Genomic DNA, 25,055 nt, shown 5'->3' with positions numbered 1-25,055 from the left:
TCGCTAATGCCTAGGATATTGATGTTTATGTATTCTGCTTCATTTTTGGAGATTTCCAATTTTCCCAGATTCATACTTCCTACATTCTATATTCAGATGATTAATGGATGTTTGCAGCCGTTTATCCTCATTTTGATTCGTGCCATATCAGCAAATGAAGGTCCAAAAACTCGACCTCATTCATGTCATTAAGGTCGGCTCTACTTTGAGGAGGCAGCTGTTCCCCAGTTATATTTTGAGTGCCTTTCAACCTGAAGGGCTCATCTTCTGGCACTATATCAGACAGTATTCTGCTGCTATTCATAAGGTTTTCACTGGCTAATTCTTCTCAGATGCAGCCTGCCGGGTCCTTCTTCCTAGTCTGGAAGCTCAGTTGAAACCTGTCCTCCACGGGTGACCCTCCTAGTATTTGAATATCAGTGGCATACCTACCAGCATCACAGCAACACGCAAGCCCACACAGTACAACAAACCGACAGACGTCCTGAATACTATATAATTTTTTTTTAAAAAGGAGAAAGCTCCCTGTGCACTGCTAGGGAAAGAGCTCCAGGATATAACGTAAAGTGAAAAAAGCGAAGTGCCAAGCAGTGTATATACAAAGTGTTACCCTTTGTGTAAAAAAGTCACTAAAAAAAAGGAAAAAAAAAAAAAAAAAACCCTGAAAGGATGTCTAAGAACCTAGTAATTTTATCAATATGCATGACTCCTCTTATAAAAAAAAAAAAAAAATTTTATACCTAGTATTTATTGACTAAAAAAAAAAAAAACTTATCTGACAATCCTCATTTTTTAATAAATCATTTTAGTCCTTTATTTACTGGGATTACTGCTGTATTTGTGTGTGTGTGTGTTTCTGTCATTTTGTTTTGTGCTTTCTGTTTATATTTTCCTATGTGTGTCAGACTGCTACTTGTCCTCTCTCTCTGCCATATTAATAGGATTTTTGCCCAGCATATGGCTAATCAGCTAAAAGATAACATTTTCCAGCATCCCTTGTACCTGAGTGTGGTATTGACAAAATTCTAGCCAACAGGATATGAATGAAAGTGTTGTTCGCTACTTTACCATCTTGCATCTAAAATTATTCGAATTGCTCTTCTCTAGTGCCTTTCTTCAGTTACAGTCTTTGGTATGCTAATAAATTGAGCAGCCACATTCAACTTACAAGTGGTAGCCATGTTTTGTGTATGACAGACCTGAACCACCTGCCTTTCCCAAGCTGTTCCCCAAGAGAGACACTGGTGAAATTTTAACCTACCTCTTTCTTTTATTTTTTCATATGAAGAACTTAGCTTGTACTCTAATAACAGGTTATAATTCTTTTTCTAATTGTAATACCTTCTTTTGGATTAATTTTTTTCTCAATCTATTTTCCCTTTTTAAAAAATAGACTTTACCTCTTAGAACAGTTTTAGGTTTACAGAAAAACTGAGCAAAAAGCACAGAGATTTCCCATATAATTTGCATATAGTTTCTCCCTTTATAATATATGAATCAAAGTGTTGTTTGCTACTTTAGTATCTTGCATCTAAAATTACTGGAATTGCTCTCCCCTAGACCCTTTCTTCTCTGTCTTATAGGGTCGCTATGAGTCGATGGCAATGGGGCAATGGGTAGACCCTTTCTAATACATTTGATATTAGTATGGTATATTTGTTGTGATGAACTAATATTGATACATGATTATTAATTAAAGTCCACATTAATTAAAACGACGTAAGGGTTCACTGTACTGTACAGTTCTATGGGTTTTGACAAATGCATTGTCATGTATTCACCATTACATTACAGTACATATAGAATAACCTCACTGCCTTTAAACTGCCTGCACTTCACATATTCATCTGCCACACACACACCCTAAACACCTGGCAACCAATGATATTGCAACCAATGATGTTTTTACTGTCCTGATAGTTTTGCTTTTTTCCAGAATGTCATATAGTTGGAACTATACAGTATAGCTTTTTCCGGACTGGCTTCTTTCACAAAGGAATACACATTTGAGGATCTTCCATGTCTATTCATAGCTTGACAACTAATTTCTTTTTATCACTGAATAATACTCCATTGTATGGATGCACCACAACTTGTTTATCCATCCACCTAATTGAAGGACACCTTGGTTGCTTTAAAATTTTTAGCAATTACAAAAAAAGCTGTTAAAAACACTTGAGTGCAGGTTTTTGTGTGGGACATAAATTTTCACTTCATTCGGGTAAATACCTAGGAGCGCCATGCTATGAGGGTTCCTACTGCTCTATATCCTCATCAGCATTGAGTATTGCCACGGTTCTAGATTTTAGCATAGTGGTTAAGAGCTATGGCTGCTAAAGAAAAGGTCAGTAGTTTGATTCCACCACTCTCTCCTTGGAAGCCCTATGTGGCAGTTCTACTCTGTGTAATAGGGTTACTATGAGTAGGAATTGACTCAATGGGCAAAGTTTTTTTTTTTTATTTAATATATATATATATAGTGGTATTCTATTGTTGTTTTAATTAGTAGGTCTTCAGTAAACAGGTGTAGAACACCTTTTTTTTTTTTTAATAATTTTTATTCTGCTTTAAGTGAAAGTTTGCAAATCAAGTCAGTCTCTCACACAAAAACCCAATACACCTTGCTACACATTCCCAATTACTTTCCCCCTAATGAGACAGCCCACTTTCTCCCTCCACTCTCTCTTTTCATGTCCATTTCGCCAGCTTCAAACCCCCTCCACCCTCTCATCTGCCCTACAGGCAGGAGATGCCAACATAGTCTCAAGTGTCCACCTGATCCAAGAAGCTCACTCCTCACCAGCATCCCTCTCCAACCCATTGTCCAGTCCAATCCATGTCTGAAGAGTTGGCTTTGGGAATGGTTCCTGTCCTGGGCCAACAGAAGGTCTGGGGGTCATGACCACCACTAGTCTCAGTCAGACCTTTAAGTCTGGTCTTATGAGAACTTGGGGTTTGCATCCCACTGCTCTCCTGCTCCCTCAGGGGTTCTCTGTTGTGTTCCCTGTCAGGGTAGTCATCGGTTGTAGCCAGGCACCATCTAGTTCTTCTGGTCTCAGGATGATGTAGTCTCTGGTTCATGTGGCCCTTTCTGTCTCCTGGGCTCATAATCATCCTGTGTCCTTTTTGTTCTTCATTCTCCTTTGATCCAGGTGGGTTGAGACCAATTGATGCATCCTAGATGGCTGCTTGCTAGTGTTTAAGACCTCAGATGCCACTCTTCAAAGTGGGATGCAGAATGTTTTCTTAATAGATTTTATTATGCCAATTGACTTAGATGTCCCCTTAAACCACGGTCCCCAGACCTCTGCCCCTGCTACGCTGGCCTTCGAAGCATTCAGTTTATTCAGGAAACTTCTTTGCTTTTGGTTTAGTCCAATTGTGCTGACCTCCCCTGTATTGTGTGCTGTCTTTCCCTTCACCTAAAGTAGTTCTTATCTACTATCTAATTAATGAGTGTCCCTCTCCCACCCTCCCTCCCTCCCCCCTCTCATAACCACAGAAGAATGTTTTCTTCTCGGTTTAAATTACTTCTTAAGTTCTTGTAATAGTGGTCTTGTACAATATTTGTCCTTTTGCAACTGACTAATTTCACTCAGCATAATGCCTTCCAGGTTCCTCCATGTTATGAAATGTTTTACAGATTCCTCACTGTTCTTTATCGATGGTGTAGTATTCCATTGTGTGAATATACCATAATTTATTTAACCATTCATCTGTTGATGGGCACCTTGGTTGCTTCCATCTTTTTGCTACTGTAAACAGTGCTGCAATAAACATGGGTGTGCATATATCTGTTCATGTAAAGGCTCTTAATTCTCTAGGATATATTGCAAGGAGTGGGATTGCTGGATCATATGGTAGTTCTGTTTCTAGCTTTTTGAGGAACTGCCAAATTGATTTCAAAAGTGGTTGTGCCATTTTACATTCCCACCAGCAGTGTAGAAGTGTTCCAATTTCTGCACAGCCTCTCCAACATTTATTGTTTTATGTTTTTTGGATTAATGCCAGCCCTGTTGGGGTGAGATGAAATCTCATTGTAGTTTTGATCTGCATTTCTCTAATGGCTAATGATCGTGAACGTTTCCTCATATATCTGTTAGCTACCTGAATGTCTTCCTTAGTGAAGTGTCTATTCATATCTTTTGCCCACTTTTTAATTGGGTTATGTGTCTTTTTGCAGTTGAGTTTTTGCAGTATCATGTAGATTTTAGAGATCAGGAGCTGATCAGAAATGTCATAGCTAAAACCTTTTTCCCAGTCTGTAGGTAGTCTTTTTGCTCTTTTGGTGAAGTCTTTGGATGAGCATAGGTGCTTGATTTTTAGGAGCTCCCAGTTATCTAGTTTTTCTTCTACATTATTTATAAAGTTTTGTATACAGTTTATGCCATGTATTAGGGCTCCTAACTTAGTCCCTATTTTTTCTTCCATGATCTTTATCGTTTTAGATTTTATATTTAGGTCTTTGATCCATTTTGAGTTAGTTTTTGTGCATGGAGTGAGGTATGGGTCTTGTTTCATTTTTTTGCAGATGGTTATCCAGTTATGCCAGCACCATTTGTTAAAAAGACTGTCTTTTCCCCATTTAACTGTTTTGGGGCCTTTGTCAAATATCACCTGCTCATATGTGGATGGATTTATGTCTGGATTCTCAATTCTGTTCCATTGGTCCATGTATCTGTTGTTGTACCAGTACCAGGCTGTTTTGACTACTGTGGGGGTATAATAGGTTCTAAAATCAGGCAAAGTAAGGCATCCCACTTTGTTCTTCTTTTTCAGTAATGCCTTATTTATCCAGGGCCTCTTTCCCTTCCATACGAAGTTGGTGATTTGTTTCTCTCTCTCATTAAAGAATGTCGTTTGGATTTGGATTGGAATTGCATTAAATGAATAGATTGCTTTTGGTAGAATAGACATTTTTATAATGTTAAGTCTTCCTATCCACGAGCAAGGTATGTTCTTCCACTTATGTAAGTCTCTTTTGGCTTCTTGCAAAAGTGTACTGTAGTTTTCATTGTATAAGTCTTTTACACCTCTGGTAAGATTTATTGCTAAGTATTTTATCTTCTTGGGGGCTACTGTAAATGGCATTGATTTGGTGATTTCCTCTTCGATGTTCTTTTTGTTGCTGTAGAGGAATCCAACTGATTTTTTTATGTTTATCTTGTATCCGGGTACTCTGCTGAACTCTTCTATTAGTTTCAGTAGTTTTCTGGAGGATTCCTTAGGGTTTTCTGTGTATAAGATCATGTCATCTGCAAATATAGATAATTTTACTTCTTCCTTGGGAATCTGGATGCCTTTTATTTCTTTATCTGGCCTAATAGCTCTGGCTAAAACTGCCAGCACAATGTTGAATAAGAGTGGTGATAAAGGGCATCCTTTCCTGGTTCCGGATCTCGATGGGAATGTTTTCAGGCTCTCTTCATTTAGGGTGATGTTGGCTGTTGGCTTTGTATAAATGCCCTTTATTATGTTGAGGAATTTTCCTTCTATTCCTATTTTGCTGAGAGTTTTTTATCATGAATGAGTGTTGCACTTTGTCAAATGCCTTTTCTGCATCAGTTGATAAAATCATTTGATTCTTGTCTTTTGTTTTATTTATGTGGTGGATTACACTAATTGTTTTTCTAATGTTGAACCATCTCTGCATACCTGGTATGTATCTCACTTGGTCATGGTGAATTGTTTTTTTGATATGTTGTTGAATTCTACTGGCTAGAATTTTGTTGAGGTTTTTTGCATCTACATTCATGAGGAATATAGGTCTATAACTTTCTTTTCTTGTGGTGTCTTTACCTGGTTTGGGCATCAGGGATATGGTGGCTTCATAGAATGAGTTTGGTAGTATTCTGTCCTTTTCTATGCTCTGAAATATCTTTAGTAGTAGTGGTGTTAACTCTTCTCCGAAAGTTTGGTAGAGCTCTGCATTGAAGCCGTACAGACCAGGGCTTTTTTTTTGTTGGAAGTTTTTTGATTACCTTTTCAATCTCTTCTTTTGTTGTGGGTCTATTTAGCTGTTCTACCTCTGTTTGTGTTAGTTTAGGTAGGTAATGTGTTTCTAGGAATTCATCCATTTCTTCTAGGTTTTCAAATTTGAGTATAGTTTTTCATAGCAATCTGATATGATTCTTTTAATTTCGGTTGTGTCTGTTGTAATATCGCCCCTTTCATTTCTTATTCGGGTTATTTGCTTCCTCTCCTGTTTTTCTTTCGTCGGTTTGGCCAGTGGTTTATCAATTTTGTTGATTTTTTCCAAAAAAACAGCTTTTGGTCTTGTTAATTCTTTCCATTGTTTTTCTGTTTTCTATTTCATTTAGTTCAGCTTTATTATTTGTTTTCTCCTGGTGCCTGTGGGTTTCTTTTGTTGCTCTCTTTCTATTTGTTCAAGTTGTAGGGATAATTCTTTGAGTTTGGCCCGTTCTTCCTTTTGGATGTATGCATTTATTGGTATAAATTGGCCTCTGAGCACTGCTTTTGCTGTGTCCCAAAGGTTCTGATAGGAAGTGTTTTCATTCTCATTGGATTCTATGAATTTCTTTATTCCATCCTTAGTATCTTGTATAATCCAGTCTTTTTTGAACAGGGTATTGTTCAGTTTCCAAATGTTTGATTTCTTTTCCCTGCTTTTCCTGTTATTGGTTTCCACTTTTATGGCCTTATGGTCAGAGAAGGTGCTTTGTAATATTTCAATGTTTTGGATTCTGCTAAGGCTTGTTTTATGACCTAACATGTGGTCTATTCTAGAGAATGTTCCATGTGCACTAGAAAAGAAAGTATACTTGGTTGCTGTTGGGTGGAGTGTTCTCTATAGGTCTATGAGGTCAAGTTGGTTGATTGTGGTGTTTAGATCTTCCGTGTCTTTATTGAGCTTCTTTCTGGGTGTCCTGTCCTTCACTGAAAGTGGTGTGTTAAAGTCTCCTACTATTATTGTGGAGCTGTCTATCTCACTTTTCAAGGCTGATAGAGTTTGTTTTACGTATCTTGCAGCCCTGTCATTGGGTGCACAAATATTTAATATGGTTATATCTTCTTGGTGTATTGTCCCTTTAATCATTGTATAGTGTCCTTCCTTATCCTTTCTGATGGATTTAACTTTAAAATCTATTTTGTCAGAAATTAATATTGCTACTCCTGCTCTTTTTTGATTGTTGTTTGCTTGATATATTTTTTTCCATCCTTTGAGTTTTAGTTTATTTGTGTCTCTAAGTCTAAGGCGTGTCTCTTGTAGGCAGCATATAGACGGATCTTGTTTTTTAATCCATTCTGCCACTCTCTGTCTCTTTATTGGTGCATTTAGTCCATTTACATTCAGGGTAATTATGGATAGGTATGAATTTAGTGCTATCATTTTGATGTCTTTTTTTGTGTGTTGACAGCTTCTTTTTCTCATTTGATTTTATGTGCTGAGTAGATTTTCTTTTTATATTGTCCTTCCCTCATATTTGTGGTTGTTGATTTTGTTTCTGCTGAGTCTGTATTTTTCCCTTGTATTTTATTTTGATGAGTAGGATAGTTTGTCTCTTTTGTGGTTACCTTATTATTTACCCCTATTTTTCTAAATTTAAAACTAACTTTTATTTCTTTGGATCCCCGTATCTTCCTCTGCATATGGAAGGTGTATGATTACGTTTCTTAGCCCCTCTTTATTATTTTAATGTTGTCTTCTTTTATATAATAACATCGCTGTTACCCTGTTTGGGCTTTTTTTTTATTTAAATAATCTTGCTTTGTGTTTTTCGATTTCCCTGCCTGGATTGACTTCTGGCTGCTCTGCCCAGTGTCCTAGTCTTGGGTTGATAACCTGACATTATTGATTTTCTAACCAAAGAAGTCCATTTAGTATTTCTTGTAGTTTTCATTTGGTTTTTACGAATTCTCGCAACTTGTGTTTATCTGGAAATGTCTTAATTTCACCTTCATATTTAAGAGACAGCTTTGATGGGTATATGATTCTTGGCAGGCAATTTTTTTTCCTTCAATTTTTTAAATATGTCATCCCATTGCCTTCTTGCCTGCATGGTTTCTGCCGAGTAGTCCGAGCTTATTCTTACTGGCTCTCCCTTGTAGGTGACTTTTCGTTTATCCCTCGCTGCTCTTATAATTCTCTCTTTATCTTTGGTTTTGGCAAGTTTGATTATAATATGTCTTGGTGACTTTCTTTTAACATCTACCTTATGTAGAGTTTGATGAGCATCTTGGACAGATATCTTCTCATCTTTCACAATATCAGGGAAGTTTTCTGCCAACAAAGCTTCAACAATTTTCTCAGTTTTTTCTGCTATCCCTCCCTGTTCTGGTACTCCAATCACTTGTAGGTTATTTCTCTTGATACAGTCCCACATGATTCTTAAGCTTTCTTCATTTTTTAAAATTCTTTTATCTGATTTTTCTTCAAATATTTTAGTTCCAAGTGATTTATCTTCTAGTCCAGAAATTCTAGCTTCTACTTGCTCTATTCTGCTCCTCTGACTTTCTGTTGAGTTATCTAATTCTGTAATTTTATTGTTAATCTTCTGAATTTCTGATTGCTGTCTGTCTATGGATTTTTCCAGCTTATTAAACTTTTCATTATGTTCCTGAATAATCTTTCTAATCTCTTCAGTTGCTTTATCTGTGTGTTCCTTGGCTTGTTCTGCATATTGCCTCATTTCCTTCCTGATGTCTTGAAGGGTTCTGTATATTAAGCTTTTGTATTCTGCATCTGGTAATTTCAGGAATGCACTTTCATCTAGAAGATCCCTGGGTTCTTTGTTTTGAGAGCCTGTTAAGGTGATCATGGTCTGTTTCTTTATGTGACTTGATACTGACTGTTTTCTCTGAGCCACCTATAAGTTCTTGTATTAGTTTACGCTTGTTTACTGTGTTGTAGCTGCTTGCTTTGTTTTGTTTTGGCATACTCCTATGTGTTGCTTGAGTGAGCTAGCTTGATTATTTTCACCTTTGGAGCTCTGGTGTCCTGTCCCCACCTGGCTAGAGCTGTTATCAGGTATATCAGTCTAGGAATCCATTCAGTTTTCTTGTATGAATTCAGCTTAGGTTTCCAGGTAGCTGATATCAAGTGTGTGGTACAGGCTATGTCCTACAGTCTCAGAGTGGCAGGGGTGATTGGCTTATATACTGGTATCTGATTGCAACAGGGGGTCACACTCTGAACAAGGCAGGGGGCTGAGAACCAACCCCCAAGTGTCTCTGAGGAAAACACGTCTCTGTTCCCTAGAGCGTGCTGGTGGGTGGGTTCTGAAGAAGGACCATGGGCACCCAAAGTTTTTGGTTGTAAGGACTGGGAGGCATGAGTTATCTTTGGACCCCTGTCGTGGGTGGCTGGGTGACCTGAGTGGAGCTACCAGTCCTTAGGTCCCTAATGTGGGTAGATGAGGACCTTGTTTAATAGGCAAAGCAATGTCAAACATCAAACACCCACCTCTCCACCACACCGCTGAAATGGTAGGAGTTTGCCAACAAGGGCCTATTCTCCCCAAATAGGCCCACACAGGTCCATGCAGAAGGGAAAGGTGCTAAGTCCACAGACGGTTTAAGCCTGGACAGGAACCGCTTCTGTCCTGAGGTCCCCTAGTTAATGGAGCCAGCAAATTCTCTTTTCACACCAGTTGCAAATTTTTTCCTTCCCCAATGCTGGGAGAATGGCTCTAGGTCCTCACCATGGTCTATCTCAGGCCCAGGTGTTCAGCTGCTGAAGCCGGCTTGGGAGTTGGGGGGGTGGGGCGCGGTAAGATACACGCAAGTACTTAGCTTTTGCCGGGAGTGCCGTTCTCCCCAGTTTCCAGAGGTGTGAGCAGGCTGTGTGGCTGGCTGCTTCTTCCTGAGCAAACTGCAGCCCAACGCTAGTACCAGCCCGCTGCCACCGCTGCTGCTGCTCCGGGAATGGTGCCTGAGGGCTCACCGCGATTCAGGTCTGGTAACTCCTCTCCACTTCTGAACGGCCTTTTCCTTCCCATACACCTCAGTTCGTTGTCTAAGCTTGCCTTTGATGCTCAGGGCTCCGAGCTTGTCACAAATACACTCACTTCACTTGGTTTTTTAGCTCTTTGTTGTAAAGAAGCCTCGCCTGAAGGGAACATTTTGCCAGGACATCTTTTCATATGCTTATTTGCCATCTGTATGTCTTCTATGGTGAGGTATCTGTTGAAACCTTTTGTCTGTTTTTAATTGTTTTCTTATTGTTGAGTATTAAGAGTTCTTTTTTATATCTTGAGTACAAGCCTTTCATTCTCTTAACAGTGTCTTTCACAGGCACAATTTTTTAATTTTAATGAAACTCAGCTTAACAATTTTTCTTTCATAGATCATGCCTTCGGTGTTGTATCCGAAAAGTCATCTTTAGACTCAAGTTCACCTAGATTTCCTTCTATATTATCTTCTAAAAGTTGTCTATTTAGTATTTAACATTTTAATTGAGTTAATTTTTGTGAAAGGTGTAAGGTCCATGTCTAGATTCATTTTTTTGCATGTGGGTGGTGTCTAGCTGTTTCGGCAACATTTGTTGAAAAGACTGTCCTTTCTCCATTAAATTGCCTTTGCTTCTTTGCCAATGACCCGTTGACTATATTATGTGGATCTATTTTCTGGGCTCTTTCTTATGTTCCATTGTTCTGTTTTTCTTTTCTTTCACCAATACCACATTGTTTTGATTACTATAGTTTTATAGTAAGTCTTGAGGACAGATAGTGCCAATTTTCTGACTTTATTCTTTCTTTTTAGTGTTATGCTGGCTATTCTGGGTCTTTTGCCTTTACATATAAACTTTAGGGTTAGTTTGTATGTATCCATAAAATAAGTTTGCTTATATTTTCATTAGGATTGCACTGAAGATCAATAGCTCTTTAATTGACATCTTGGTAATACTATGTCTTCCTGTACAAAAATATGGGATGTTTCCTCTTTTGTTTAGACCTTTGGTTTCTTTCCTCAGGATTTTGCAGTTTTCCTCATACAGATCTTGTACATACGTCACACTGGATCACTATGAGTCAGAATTGACTCTTTGGCATGCAACAACATATTTTGCTAAATTTATACCTAAGTATTCATTTCTTAGGAGGGTGCTTATGTAAATGATGTTGTGTTTTTAATTTCAAATTTTAATTGTTCATTGCTGGTATATAGGAAAGCAACTTACTTTTGTATGTTGACATCATATTATACCATCTTGCTACAATCACTTATTAGTTCCAGGAGAATGTTTGTTTGTTTGTTGTGTGGATTCTTTGGGATTTTTCTACGCAATCATATCTTTGAACAAAGACAGTTTTATTTCTTTCTTCCTAATCTGCATACATTTTATTTCCTTTTCTTGTCTAATTGCCTTAGCTAGGACTTTCAATACAATGTTGAGTAGGAGCAATGAGGGAGGATATCTTAGTCTTATTTCCCATCTTAAGAGGAAGCATCTAGTCCTCACCATTAAGTGTTAACTAGGCTTTTCATAGATGTTCTTTATCAGATTGAGAAAGTTCCCCTCTACTACTGGTTTTTATAGTATTTATCATGAATTAGTGTCAAATTTTGTCAAATACTTTTTCTGCATCTATTGATGTGATCATAAGATACTAAGGATGGATGACGTTAATTGATCTTTGAATGTTGAACCAGCCTTGCATACCTAAAATAAATCCCACTTGCTCATGGTATGTAATTCTTTTTATACATGATTACATTCTCTTCTATTTTTACAGAGTTTATTATTCTTTTTTTTTTTTTAATATTTTATCGTGTTTTAGGTGAAAGTTTACACAGTAAATTAGGATCCCATTTAACAATTTTTGTACAAATTGTTCAATGACACTGAGTACAATTTTTCATAATGTGTCACCTTTCTCTTTATTTCTATTCTGTTTCCTCTGTTTCCATTGATCTAGCAACCCTGCCCCTCCTTGCCTTCTCATCTTTGCTTTTGGGTAAATGTTGACTGTTTGATCTCATATAGATAATTGTTTATTTTATAAGCCAATCTATTACTTGGCTGAGATGTGACCTCTGGGAGTAGCTTCATTTCCCAGTTCAAAGGATGTCTTAGGGTGATAGTCTCAGGCATTCCTTGGTCTCCATTGGTCCAGTAAGTGTGGCCTTTTTTAGGAATTTGAATTTCGTTCTTCATTTTTCTCCCATTCTATCTGGGAACTTCTATTGTACCCCTGGTCAGAACAGTCAGTAGTGGTAGCCAGGTACCATTTAGTTTTTCTGGTCTCAGTCTGGAAGAGGCCATGATTCATGTGACCTATTAGTCCTGTGGACTAGTTTGCTCTTTGAGCCTTTGGTTTCCTTCATTCTCTTTTGCTCCAGGTGAGTAGAGATCAATAGTTGTATCTTAGATGGTCACTAACAAGCTTTTAACACCCCAGATGCTACTCACCAAACTAGGATGTAGAACGTTATCTTTATGAACTAGGTTGTGCCAATTGACTGAGTTGTCCCATGAGACTATGGCCCTAAGCCTTTTAACTCAGTAAACCAATCCCATGAGGTGTTTGGATATGTCTAGAAAGTCTCCATAACTTGCCCTTTATGTGCTTAAGTTATATATATGAACATATATGCAGTGCACACAAGCATGTATATAGATACGCCTGCAGACACACCAATACATGCACACGCATGTACGTGCATATGCCTTTCTATACACATATATGCATACATATCTACCTATGTAACCGCACATATATTTTTTGGTTGTTATTGTTGTTGCAAAATTGTATATGTTATAGAATTTACTGAAGTTGTCCCTTTTTTTGCTTGCTTCTTAGTGTCTTTATTTACCTTGGTCAGATTGTGCAGACTTCACTCTTATTTGATGTTGCCTTTCCCATCTCCAAAAATAACAAGGGTCTACTCTCTAGGAAGTGATTCTTCCTCCTCCCATTCCTGGTACCCATCAAAAAACATTGTTTTCTGTGTGTATACCTATTCTTGACTTTTTATAATAGTGAGACCATACAATATTTGTACTTTTGTGATTCTTATTTCACACAGCATAACCTCCTCCAGATTCATCCATCACGTTATAAGATGTTTCATGGACTCCTCATTATTCTTTCTAGTTGCCTAGTATTTCATTGTGTGTGTACCACAATTTGTTTATCTATTCATCCGTTGATAGGCACTTAGGTTGTTTCCACCTTTTTTGCTGTTGTGAATAATGCTGCAATGAACATAAGTGTGCGTATGTCTATTCATGTCATTGCTCTTATATCTCTTGAATATATACCTAGGAGTGGGATTGCTGAATCATAAGGTATTTCTGTTTCTAGTTTTTTAAGGAAACACCATACCATTTTTTATAGTGGTAGTACCATTTTATAATCTTATTATTCTATTTCTACTCTTTTAGAGTTTATTGTTGAAAAATTACCTTGCATACTTAACAAAATCAAAAGTTAATCAGGATCATAACTTTCCCCCTGAAGAAGACACGGACTTGGAATTTTTTTTTAATTGTACTTTAGATAAAGGTTTACAGAACATACTAGCTCCTAGTTAAACAATTAGTAGACATATTATTTTGTGACATTGTTTACCAACCCCACAGCATGCCCACACTCTCCACTTTTTCAACCTTAGTTTCTCTACTACCAGCTTTCCTATCTCCTCCTGCCCATTTCATCTCATTTTCTTTTACGGGCTTGTCTAATCTTTGGCTGAAGGGCGAACCTCAGGAGTGGCTGTATTACTAAACTGAAAGAGAATCTGAGGGCCATACTCTCAGGGTTTCTTCAGCCTCATTCAGACCAGTAAACCTGGTCTTTTTTTGTGAGTTAGAATTTTGTTCTACATTTTTCTCCAGCTCTATCCAGGACCTTCTTGTGATCCCTGTCAGAGCAGCCAGTGGTGGTAGCCAGGCACTGTCTAGTTGTGCTAGACTCTGTCTGGTGGAGGTTGTGGTAGTTGTGGTCCATTAGTCCCTTGGGCTAATCTTTCCCTTAGTTTTCCTCATTCTCCCTTACTCCAGATGGGGTGAAACTAGTGGAGTATCTTAGATGGCCACCCACAAGCTTTAGGACTTGGAATTTTTAACTTCCATCATGCACACTCAATTTATATGATCTTTTTGTATAATATTATAGTTCTAGTTTAAACCCTCCCAATTAGTCAATGATGTTATTACTCTTTGTTATTTTATACAGGTACTGTCTGTTTAGATATACTTTCATGTTATTTATTTATTTTTAATTTACCATGCCTTCTTAGTTTTCAGGCTTTCTAGATTCATTTTCTTTTTTTCTGACAAAGCAAGTTTTTATCTTGTGGCTTTTTATTTATTTTTTCTACTTTAGATGAAAGTTTACAGAACAAACTACCTTCTCATTAAACAGTTAGTACACATATTGTTTTATGACATTGGATAACAACCTCACTACATGTCGACACTCTCCCTTCTTGACCCTGGGTTCTCTATTACCAGCTTTCCTGTCCTTGCCCCTGGACTGGTGTGCCCCTTTAGTCTTGTTGTTTTATGGGCCTGTCTAATCCTTTTTTTTTTAAGGGTGAACCTCAGGAGTGACTCCATTACTGAGCTAAAAGGGTGCCCAGGGCCATACTCTAAGGGTTTCTCCAGTCTCTGTCAGGCCAGTAAGTCTGGCTTTTTTTTTCTGAGTTAAAATTTTGTTCTACATTTTTCTCCAACTCTGTCTGGGACCCTGTATTGTGATCCCTGTCAGGGCATCAGTGGTGGTAGCTGAGCACCATCTAGTTGTACTGGACTCAGTCTGATGGAGGTCGTGGTAGTTGTGGTCCATTAGTCCTTTAGACTAATCTTTCCCTTGTATCTTTATTTTTCTTCATTCTTCCTTGCTCCTGAAGGGAGAAAACGAGTGGAGTGTCTTAGATGGCCACTCATAGATTATCTTGTGGCATTTTAAACTCAGTTTTTGATTATCTAAAAATGTCTTTATTTTGCTTTTCTCTTGAAACACTTTTTCCATCTTATATTAGTTTGAAAATTTTCTCTTAGCACTTTAAAAATATCATTTCACCTACATCATCCTGAGACCAGAAGAACTAGTTGGTGCCCAGCCACAATCGATGACTGCCCTGACAGGGAGCACAACAGAGTACCCCTGAGAGAGCAGGAGATCAGTGGGATGCAGACTCCAAATTCTCATAAAAAGACCATACTTAATGGTCTGACTGAGACTAGAGGAATCCCGGCAGTCATGGTCCCCAAACCTTCTGTTGGCACAGGACAGGAACCACCCCCGAAGACAACTCATCAGACATGAAAGGGACTGGACACTGGGTAGGAGAGAGATGCTGATGAAGAGTGAGCTAATTATATCAGGTGGACACTTGAGACTGTGTTGGCGTCTCCTGTCTGGAGGGAGGATGGGAGGATACAGAGAGTTGGAACCTGGCAAAATTGTTACGAAAGGAAAGACTGGAAGGGCTGACTCATTAGGGGGAGAGCAAGTGGGAGTATGGAATAAGATGTATATAAACTTATATGTGACAGTCTGACTTGATTTGTAAACGTTCACTGGAAGCTCAATAAAAGTTAATAAAAAAAATATCATTTCACTGTTTTGTGATCCCTCTGAGTCAGCTGTGACTCTAATTTTCATTTTTCATGGTAACCTACCTTTTTTTTTTTTTTTTTTTTCCTGTATAGCTTCCTAGTATTCTGCAGTTTTACTGCTATGGGCCTATGTATAACTTTTATTTACCTACAACGTTTTTGTGTGTAATTCCTATATCTGTAAATTCACTTATTTTCATCAAATCTGAAAAATTCTCAGCCCTTATCATTTCAAATACTGTCTTTCTCTTATCTTTTCCCCTGGGGCTCCAATTAGATGTATATTAGACCATTTCAATTTATGCACATTTAGTGGATACCTCTTAATCATATTTTTATTCTGTTTATTTCTCTGGGAAAATTCTTCATATCATTATCCAGGTTCACTATTTTTTAAGCCACATACAATATACTTTTAAACTATAATTTGATTTTAATTTCAATATTTCTAGAGTTACAATATTGTGTCTGTCCATTTGTCGTACTGTGGTGGCTTACGTGTTGCTGTGATACTGAAATCTTTGCTATCAGTATTTCAAATACAAGCAGGTTCATCCTTGGGGGAAAGATTTCAGAGGAGCTTCCAGGCTATGACAGACTAGGAAGAAGGACCTGCCAGTCTATTTCTGAAAAAATTGACCAGTGAAAACCTTATGAATAACAGCAGAACGTAGTCTGTTATAGTGCCAGGAGGTGAGGCCCCTCAGGTTGGAAGGCACTCAAAATACAACTGGGGAAGAGCTGCCTCCTCAAAGTAGAGTTGACCTTAATGATGTGGATGGAGTTAAGATTTTGGGACCTTCATCTGCTGACAAGGCAGATGAGAAGAAATAGCCATAAACAAACATCCATTTATAATCAGAACATGGAATGTACTAAGTATGAATTTAGGAAAATTGGAAATCCTCAAAAATGAAATGGTTCACATAAAGATCGACAGCCTAGGCATTAGTGAGCTGAAACGGACTGGTATTGGCCATTTTGAATCAGATAATCAAATTAAAGGGAAATGGTGTCATGTTCATCGTCAAAAAGAACATTTCGACATCTATCCTGAAGTACAATGCTATCAGCGATAGGATAATATCCATAAGCCCACAAGGAAGACCCATTAACATGACTATTATTCAAATTTATGCACCAACCACTAAGGCCAAAGTGAAGAAATTGAAGATTTTTACCAACTTCTGCAGTCTGAAATTGATCAAACATGCAATCAAGACACATCAGTAATTACTGGTGGTTGGAATGTGAAAGTTGAGAACAAAGAAGAAGGATTGTTAGGTGGAAAATATGGCTTTGGTGGTAGAAATGGCAATGGAGATCTCGTGATAGAATTTTGCAAGACAAAAGACTTCTTCTTTGCAAATACCTTTTTCTACAACAAACAGCAACTGTACACAAGGACCTCAGCAGACGGAATACACAGGAATCACATCTGCTGCATCTTCAGAAACAGATGATGGAAAGCCCAATATCACCGGTCAGAACAAGGCCAGAGGCTGACTGCGAAAGAGACCATTATCAGTTGCTGATATGCAAGTTCAAGTTTAAGCTGAAAAAAATTAACACAAGTTCATGAGAGCCAAAGCATGACCTTAAGTATATCCGACCTGAATTTAGAGAGCATCTAACGAATAGATCGGACACACTGAACACTAATGACCAAAGACCAGATGAGTTGTGGAAGGACATCATACATGAAGAAAGCAAGAGGCCATTAAAAAGACAGGAAAGAAAGAAAAGACCAAAATGAATGTCAAAAGAGATTCTGAAAGTTGCTCTTGAACATAGAGTAGCTAAAGCTAAAGGAAGAAATGATAAAGTTAAAGAGCTGAACAGAAGATATCGAAGGGATGCTTGGGAAGACAAAGTAAAGTATTATAGTGAAATGTGCAAAGACCTGGAGCTACAAAACCAAAATGGAAGAAGACACTCAGCATTTCTGAAGCTGAAAGAACTGAAGAGAAACTTCAAGGCTTGAGTTGCAATACTAAAGGATTCTATGGGGAAAATATTAAATGACACAGGAAGCATCAAAAGAAGATGGAAGGAATACACAGAGGCACTGTACCAAAAAGAATTGGTCCATGTTCAACCATTTCAGGAGGTAGCATATGACCAAGAACCAATGGTACTGAAGGAAGAAGTCCAAGCTATACTGAAGGCATTGGCAAAAAACAAGGCTCAAGGAACTCGTAGGAATACAAATTGAGATGTTTCAGCAAACGGATGCAGCATAGGCGGTGCTAACTCGTCTATGCCAAGAAATTTGGAAAACAGCTGCCTGGCCAATTGACTGGAAGAGATCCATCTTTGTACTCATTTCAAAGAAAGGTAACCCAACAGAATGTGGAAATTATTGAACAATTTTGTCAATATCCCATGCAAATAAAATTTTACCAAAGATCATTCAAAAGCGGTTGCAGCTGTACACCTACAGAAAACTGCCAGAAATTCAAGCTAGATTCAGAAGAGGATGTGGAAAAAGGGATATCATTGCTGATGTCGGATGGATCCTGACTTTCAAGCAGAGAATACCAGAAAGATATTTACCTGTGTTTTATTAACTATTCAAAGGCATTCGACTGTGTGGATCATAACAACTTACGGATGACATCACAAAGGATGGTTATTCCAGAACATTTAATTGTGCTCATGAGGAACCTGTACTTAGACCAACAAGCAGTTGTTCAAACAGGACAAAGGAATATTGTGCTGTTTAAAGTTAAGAAATGTTTGTGTCCAGGTTGTATCCTTTCACCATACTTACTCAATCTGTATGCTTAGCAGATAATTTGAGAAGCTGAACTATACAAAGGAGAAGGTGGCATCAGGTTTGGAGGAAGACTCATGAAAAACCTGTGATATGCGGATGACACATCTTTGCTTGCTGAATGTGAAGAGTACTTGAAGCACTTGCTAATGAAGATCAAAGTCCACAGTCTTCAGTTCGGATTACACTTCAACATAAAGTAAACAAAAATCTTCACAACTGGACCAATAAACAACATCATGGTAAACAGAGAAAATAATTGAAATTGTGAAGAATTTCATTTTACTTGGATCCACAATCAACCTCCATGGAAGCTGCTGTTGTTGTTGTTAGGTGCCATCAAGTCAGTTTCAACTCATAGCAACCCCATGTACCACAGAACAAAACACTGCCCAGTCCTGAGCCGTCCTTACAATCATTGTTATGCTTGACTCCATTGTGGCAGCCACTGTGTCAGTCCATTTCATTGAGGATCTTCCTCTTTTCTGCTGACCCTGTATTTTACCAAGCATGGTGTCCTTCTCCAGGGACTGATCCCTCCTGAGAACATGTTCAAAATATGTAAGATGCAGTCTCGCCATCCTTGCTTCTAAGGAGTGTTCTGGCTGTACTTCTTCAAAGACAGATTTTTTTGCTCTTTTGGCAGTTCATGGCATATTCTATATTCTGTATTCCTTGCCAACAACAAAAAATCAAAGGCGTCAATTCTTCTTTGGTCTTCCTTATTCATTGTCCAGCTTTCAATGCATATGATGTGATTGAAAATACTATGCCTTGGGTCAGGCGCACCTTAGTCTTCAAGATTACGTCTTTGCTTTTCAACACTTTCAAGACATCCCTTGCAGCAGGTTTGCCTAATGCAACGCGTTTTTTGATTTCTTGACTGCTGCTTCCATGGGTATTGATTGTGGATCCAAGTGGAATGAAATCCTTGACAACTTCAATCTTTTCTCTGTTTATCATGATGTTGCTTATTGGTACAGTTGTCAACACCCATGGAAGCAGCAGTCAAGAAATCAAAGGGCATATTGCATTAGGCAAATCTGCTGCAAAAGACCTCTTTAAAGTCTTAAAAAGGAAAGATGTCAATTTAAGGACTAAGGTTTGCCTGATCCAAGCCGTGGTGATTTCAATTGCCTCATATACATGTGCAAGCTGGACAGCAAATAAGGAAAATACCTTTGAATTATGGTGTTGGTGAAGAATATTGAATATACCATGGACTGCCAGAAGAACAAAGAGATCTGTATTGGAAGTAGTACAGCCAGAATGCTCATTAGAAGCAAGGATGACAAGTCTTTCTCTCATATACTTTGGACATGTTATGACAAGGGGCAAGTGTCCCTGGAGAAGGACATCATGCTTGGTAGAGGGTCAGCGAAAAAGAGGAAGACCCTCACTCAACAACATGAACTGACTCAGTGCCTGCAACCATGGGGTCAAGCATAACAATTGTGAGGATGGCGCAGGGCCAGGCATTGTTTCCATCTGCTGTACATAGGGTTGCTGTGAGTCGGAACCGGCTCTCTGGCACCTAACAACAATAACAAAATTATAATATAGCCATTTAGAAAAGTTCTTGGCCATTTTTTATAGTCTATATTCTTGCTTTTTAAAAATATTTCTTTATTTTCTGTAGTCACCTCATAGATTGCCATATTGCATTCCACTTCATATATTATAGTCTGTTGCTAATTATCTCTGTATTTGACCCTCAATGGTCTAAATCTGCTATTACTTTTTTTTTTTTTTTGCCTTTTGTTATGTATTGAATTGTGTTCCCCCAAAATGTGTGTTGGAATCCTAACCCTTAAACCTGTGGATGTAATCCTGCTTGGAATTTAGGGTTTCTTTGTTATGTTGATTAGATCATACCTGAGTAGAGTGGGTTCTAAATCTAATCACTTCTAGTTATAAAAGGAACAGATTGAACACAGGGATACGCACGCACTGAAGCAGGCAGATGCCAGGTGAAGATAGACAAGGAACCTGGAGGCTAACAACAAAGAAGGAATCCGCACTGCCAAGAACTCGATGTGGACTTTTAGCCTCCAGAACTGAGAAAATAAATTTTTGTTCTTTAAAGCAAACCACTTGTGGTCTTTGTGTTATAGCAATGCTAGGAAATTAAGACACCTTTATACATAGTTACCTTTATTCATTCATTCCTTATTTTTATTTTGAATTCATATTTAGTTTAATAAAAACCATAGGTACCCTGAGGTCACAAATTAGAGATGCCTTCCACCATCAGGGATAAATATTTACTCTTCTGGATTCAGAAACCTGGTCTTCTTGGAGTTTCTAGCCCGCATTATCATCTTGAGTACAGCTCCTATTGAGGTCCTGGCTTAATGCAGACAATCGCTGTCTTCCTCTCTTTGTGTGGGCCAAAGCTTAGCCTTTTGTTTCCCCAAATGTCTTTGGCATTTGCACTGAAGGTAGCTCAGTCTTCTGAATTAGATTATTACTAAATTTACATTCAGTTTTTTCATTTCTTTCTTCCTAGATGAAAAAGTACATCAAAATATTTGCTGTTGTAGATTATTCAGAATTTAGGTTTATTATAATGAAAGTGTGTTTGTGTTTTTAAAGCAGTATCTAGTCAGCCGATCTCCCAAAGCAGTTTATTCCTTATTTATTTGCACTACAAAGCCGTGAAATATAACTGAGAATTTTGTCACCTGTGATAGTAACAGTCCAGGATGAGTAGGTAAGTCCACGAGGTCACCCAGGAAACCAGGTTGCTGGGGTGGCTCTGCCATCTACATGTATATTGTATTTCTGTAAGACAACTGCTCTATTTCTACTTGCCTGCATAGTAGTACAACACAGTTCACCACCATCATATACACATCCCAGTAGCCAGCAGGGATAAAGAGCTAAAGGCCAGGGTAAGTGACTTTTCTTTAAGTCAGAAATGACCTGAAAGTTACACCCATCGTGCCAACTAATGTAAAATAGTCCTGAGCTAACCTTACGGTTACATCTAACTGTAAGGGAGAGTGTAAATGCAGCCTTTATCTGGACAGCCATGTGCCCAGGAGAAAGAGGAGAATGAATTTACAGAGCAATTAGCAGCCTGCCATGCCAGCCCTGAAGCAGGAGAGAATGAGGACCAAGGATTTTTAAGGAGTGTGTTTTGTAAGGAGAAGGAGAGGTTAGGCCTGGCTATTGTGGCTCTGGGATGGTATTACTTTTCTTCAGACACCTGGAAATCAAATTCTTCTAAGTGTTTTCCTCCTAATGTAACTTCTGGTACATGGTTAGTCTCTTTGCCTTGATCTGCAACTAAAGAGTTTACAAGGGCAAGTATGAATCTGTGAAACCAAAATAGTGGGGACTAAGAGTGAACAGCCTTTGATAGAAGTTGTGGTCTAAGAGATCTCCCACTCAGCGGAGGAGTCTCTAGAGCTATCACAACTCTCCCTGGAAGTCAGGCTGGAGGATGCTGGAATCTTTTGGTTAAAAAATAAATGAACCAATACCAAGGTCCTGTTTCCTGTTACTTAGTATTCTAATGTAATGATTAAAGTGGCATACCTGTTTTCATCATCTGCTGGAAGAGCCAGATTTTCTCGAATTGTTCAGTGATAATAAAATGCTTCCCTTATGGGAAAGCCTTGTAATACGAGGTCTTAGTGTCGGTGCTCGTGTAGTTTTCCGTAGTCTCCCCACCTCCATCCTCCCGTCTTAAAGATAATATTGAAGCGGGTTTATTTGTTAGAAAGGGAGCGGCTGTGACAGCTGGGGGAGCATAAGAGCAGTAAAGTCTCAGAATGATGCCCCAGGTAGCCAGGACTGAGGTTTGGGTCTAAAATATGACCCTCCTTTGCTGAGTATTTTTCACTGTCCTGAAGCGAGGTCCTCAGCAGTAGCTGAGCAGTCGTGGATCTCTCACGTGTGTGTGCGTGTGTGTGTGTCTGTGTGTGAGACGGAGGCTGTAGATCTGATGGCTAGCATTCCGTATCACCTTTCTGAGCTCGCTTTTATTTTTGAAGATTCCCTGTTGTCTGTTGTATACCTTCTGAAGGAGAGACTTAACACTCGGGCAGCAGCGGTCGGGTCAGAGGGCCGAGACTCGCTTCCAGCCGAGGGGAAAGGTCTGGCCGCGACAGCTCTGGGCCGGCACAGGTCCCGGCTGGCGCGGGTCCGGGCTGGGCTATCTTGTTCAAGTTCACGCCTCAGCCTTGAAGCCTGCGGAGACTCAGAATCAGAAAATCCGAGGGAGAAGCTGAAGCATGGGGCAAGGGAAGGGGAAAACAAGCAAACTCGCCTGATTAAATCTAGGGTTCTTCCCACAGCCATACAACCAAAGTTCAGAGATGCCCGCTCCGGGTGTCAGGTCTGCCAGATGGTCTGCGAGGGGCAAGCCATTGCCTGTGGGGACAAAGATGAGGGCAGAATTTTCACGTTTTCGTCTGTCTGGACAGTTTCTTCTCGGAGTGGGGTCAAGAGGGATCAGCCCCTCAAAAAATGCATCTGACCTTTCAACCTCCTCAGCTGCAAGGAACTTGGGTCGCATTTTACAGGTTCTTCTTCTTCTTCTTCTTTTTTTCTAGCTAGCAGAACATTTTCCGAAGAGTCTTAAAACATCCCTGAATTCTTTCCCCCTGGGATTCTATTTGGCCAACGGAAGACGAATACGAGGGTCTTGGAGAAGGAACAATGGTGCTGAGGTTACTACAACTGTGATCTGTTCTCAGTATAGATAAGATCTGGATGTCATCGATGTATCCCGGACTAGGGAGGGTCAGGGCTACGTGGAAGTAATTTGGAGGAAGCTTTAAGTGGAATTCATCCTTAGGGGTGGTCACTTTTTGAACACTGCTTGCTTGAACAGAAAATAAGATAAAATAATTATATGAAACGTTTCCGGCTATTAAAAGGACAGGTTTCCTATCTGACTCTGGTTTTCTACCAGGGGATGTAGCTCAGTGGTAGAGCGCATGCTTCGCATGTATGAGGTCCCGGGTTCGATCCCCGGCATCTCCAGAGTGGCTTTTTCTTTGTTTCCTTTTTTGTTTAATTCATTCTGTAGCCTAGAATTATTAAACAAAATATTGTAGCCCTTTCTCATCTTCGTTTCTATATTTGCTTTAAACCGAGTTGTTTCTTGTCTTTGTTTATTTTTCTTATGTTTATTTAATTAACAAGCGCCATATTCCCTATATATGTATTCCCTACGCCCTGAAAACTCCTTGGGTTGGGTGTTTTATTATGCAGTGAGCAAAGCCAGAGGGACAGTTCAGAAATTAACTAATTAATTTTGAAGGGGAGGTAGCATGCCATTTTAGTATTGAGGTGGGAGTTGCCTATCAGTCCTTAATGGTTCACCCTAGGACCATAAAAGTAATTTCTTGATGTGCTGTAGTTGCTAACCTAGTTACCATTTTTCACTGCATCTTTGGCCCTACTCAAGGATTCTGTGCAGGACTGCTGGTCGTGGTCCACCACAGGAGGTTTGAGAAAGTAGTAAAAGTTAGAAATGGAAAGCAAATTTGGTTGGGAACCCATAAAAGATCGCCTGACAGCACTTAGGACCCAACTGAGGGTTGCATCCTGGACAGTTGTAGGTAAATGACTTTTTAGGCTCATGTGATTTCTGCATTGCGTTTACGTTTATTCTTGATTCAGTTGAGTGCCTTGTAATATTGATAGTAAGTTTACTTTATTGTTTTTGTTCACATGAGAAAACACAGTAAAATGGAAAAAATTTTTTGTTATTTTAAGAGAAAATCCAATTGTTTATTTCATAGACATTAAGTGGCTCATCTATGTTACTATGTAACTGTGCTAAGTGGATACAACTGAAAGTTCAGTGAGGGAGAGCCAATATGTAAACAAATATTTGCAACTCTGTATCATAATTACCATACTGGAGGTTTATAAAAGATACACTGCGATACAGAAGAGGGTAGGATTAACTCTTGTTGAGTAGGTAGGTCAGAGAAACCTCCATGAAAGAAGAGACACTTGTGTTTTGTATTAAAGAATGAGTGGAGCTGTTACAGCTGGAAATGAGGGTCATAGTGTTACTCTAGTCATAATAAATAGCATGCATGTGGCATGAAGACATGACACAAAATGTTGGAAAATTTAGGTAGTTAAATATGGCTGAATCATAGGATGTGACGAGGAAAGGTGGGAAATTATATAGGAATACGTAGCTCATCAAGGATCTTGAATTCTGTATGAGCTATGGTTCTTGGTTGCAAAAACCAAACACTGAATATAGTTGACTTAAATGGAAAAGAATGTCTAATTGGACAAGCTTAGATCAGTGTCAGTAGCCTGGGAAAACAAGTATCTTACTCTAAAAATGTCAGATTCCCTAAACATAATAAAGGAGTTGAGCCACGGGGGGCGGGGGGGGGGGCAGCAAAAGTTTCCAATGACAAGGTCTCTGTGTATGCTTTCCTAGGGGACTCAATAGGCAATGAGGAGGCAATGAAGCATGTTACAACAAAAATCATATTAAACCAGTAATACAAATTGATTGGTTTATTTAAAATGTGACTTGCAAATCAGGGTAACATTTCAACTAGGGAGTGAAAAATGTTACAAGGAAGAAAGAACTTCCAAAGATTCTCATACCCAATCTTACTATGGCTAGTAATTATACATTACCATGGAAAAAGGGGTGAAATGGAACTGATAAAACAATTTGTGGTCATGAAGAATTCCAATAGCATTATCCTGAAGAACAGTGAAAATAATAACTGATTTACCCTAAAACATAGTTCTAGT

At 38.7% G+C, this 25,055-nt stretch overlaps 1 non-coding gene across 1 annotated transcript; it reads left to right on the top strand.

The window, feature by feature from the left end:
• Positions 1 to 23,228: 23,228 nt before the first annotated feature.
• Positions 23,229 to 23,300, top strand: TRNAA-CGC (transfer RNA alanine (anticodon CGC)). Its single transcript has one exon. It is a non-coding gene; the product is annotated as a tRNA-Ala (tRNA).
• The last annotated feature ends 1,755 nt before the right edge of the window (positions 23,301 to 25,055 follow it).

Source organism: Loxodonta africana, chromosome 1, assembly GCF_030014295.1.
Source record: "Loxodonta africana isolate mLoxAfr1 chromosome 1, mLoxAfr1.hap2, whole genome shotgun sequence".
In the NCBI taxonomy this organism is placed as follows: Eukaryota; Metazoa; Chordata; class Mammalia; order Proboscidea; family Elephantidae; genus Loxodonta; species Loxodonta africana.
Note: the sequence above shows the minus strand (reverse complement) of the source record. Positions and strands in the feature narration are given on the sequence as shown.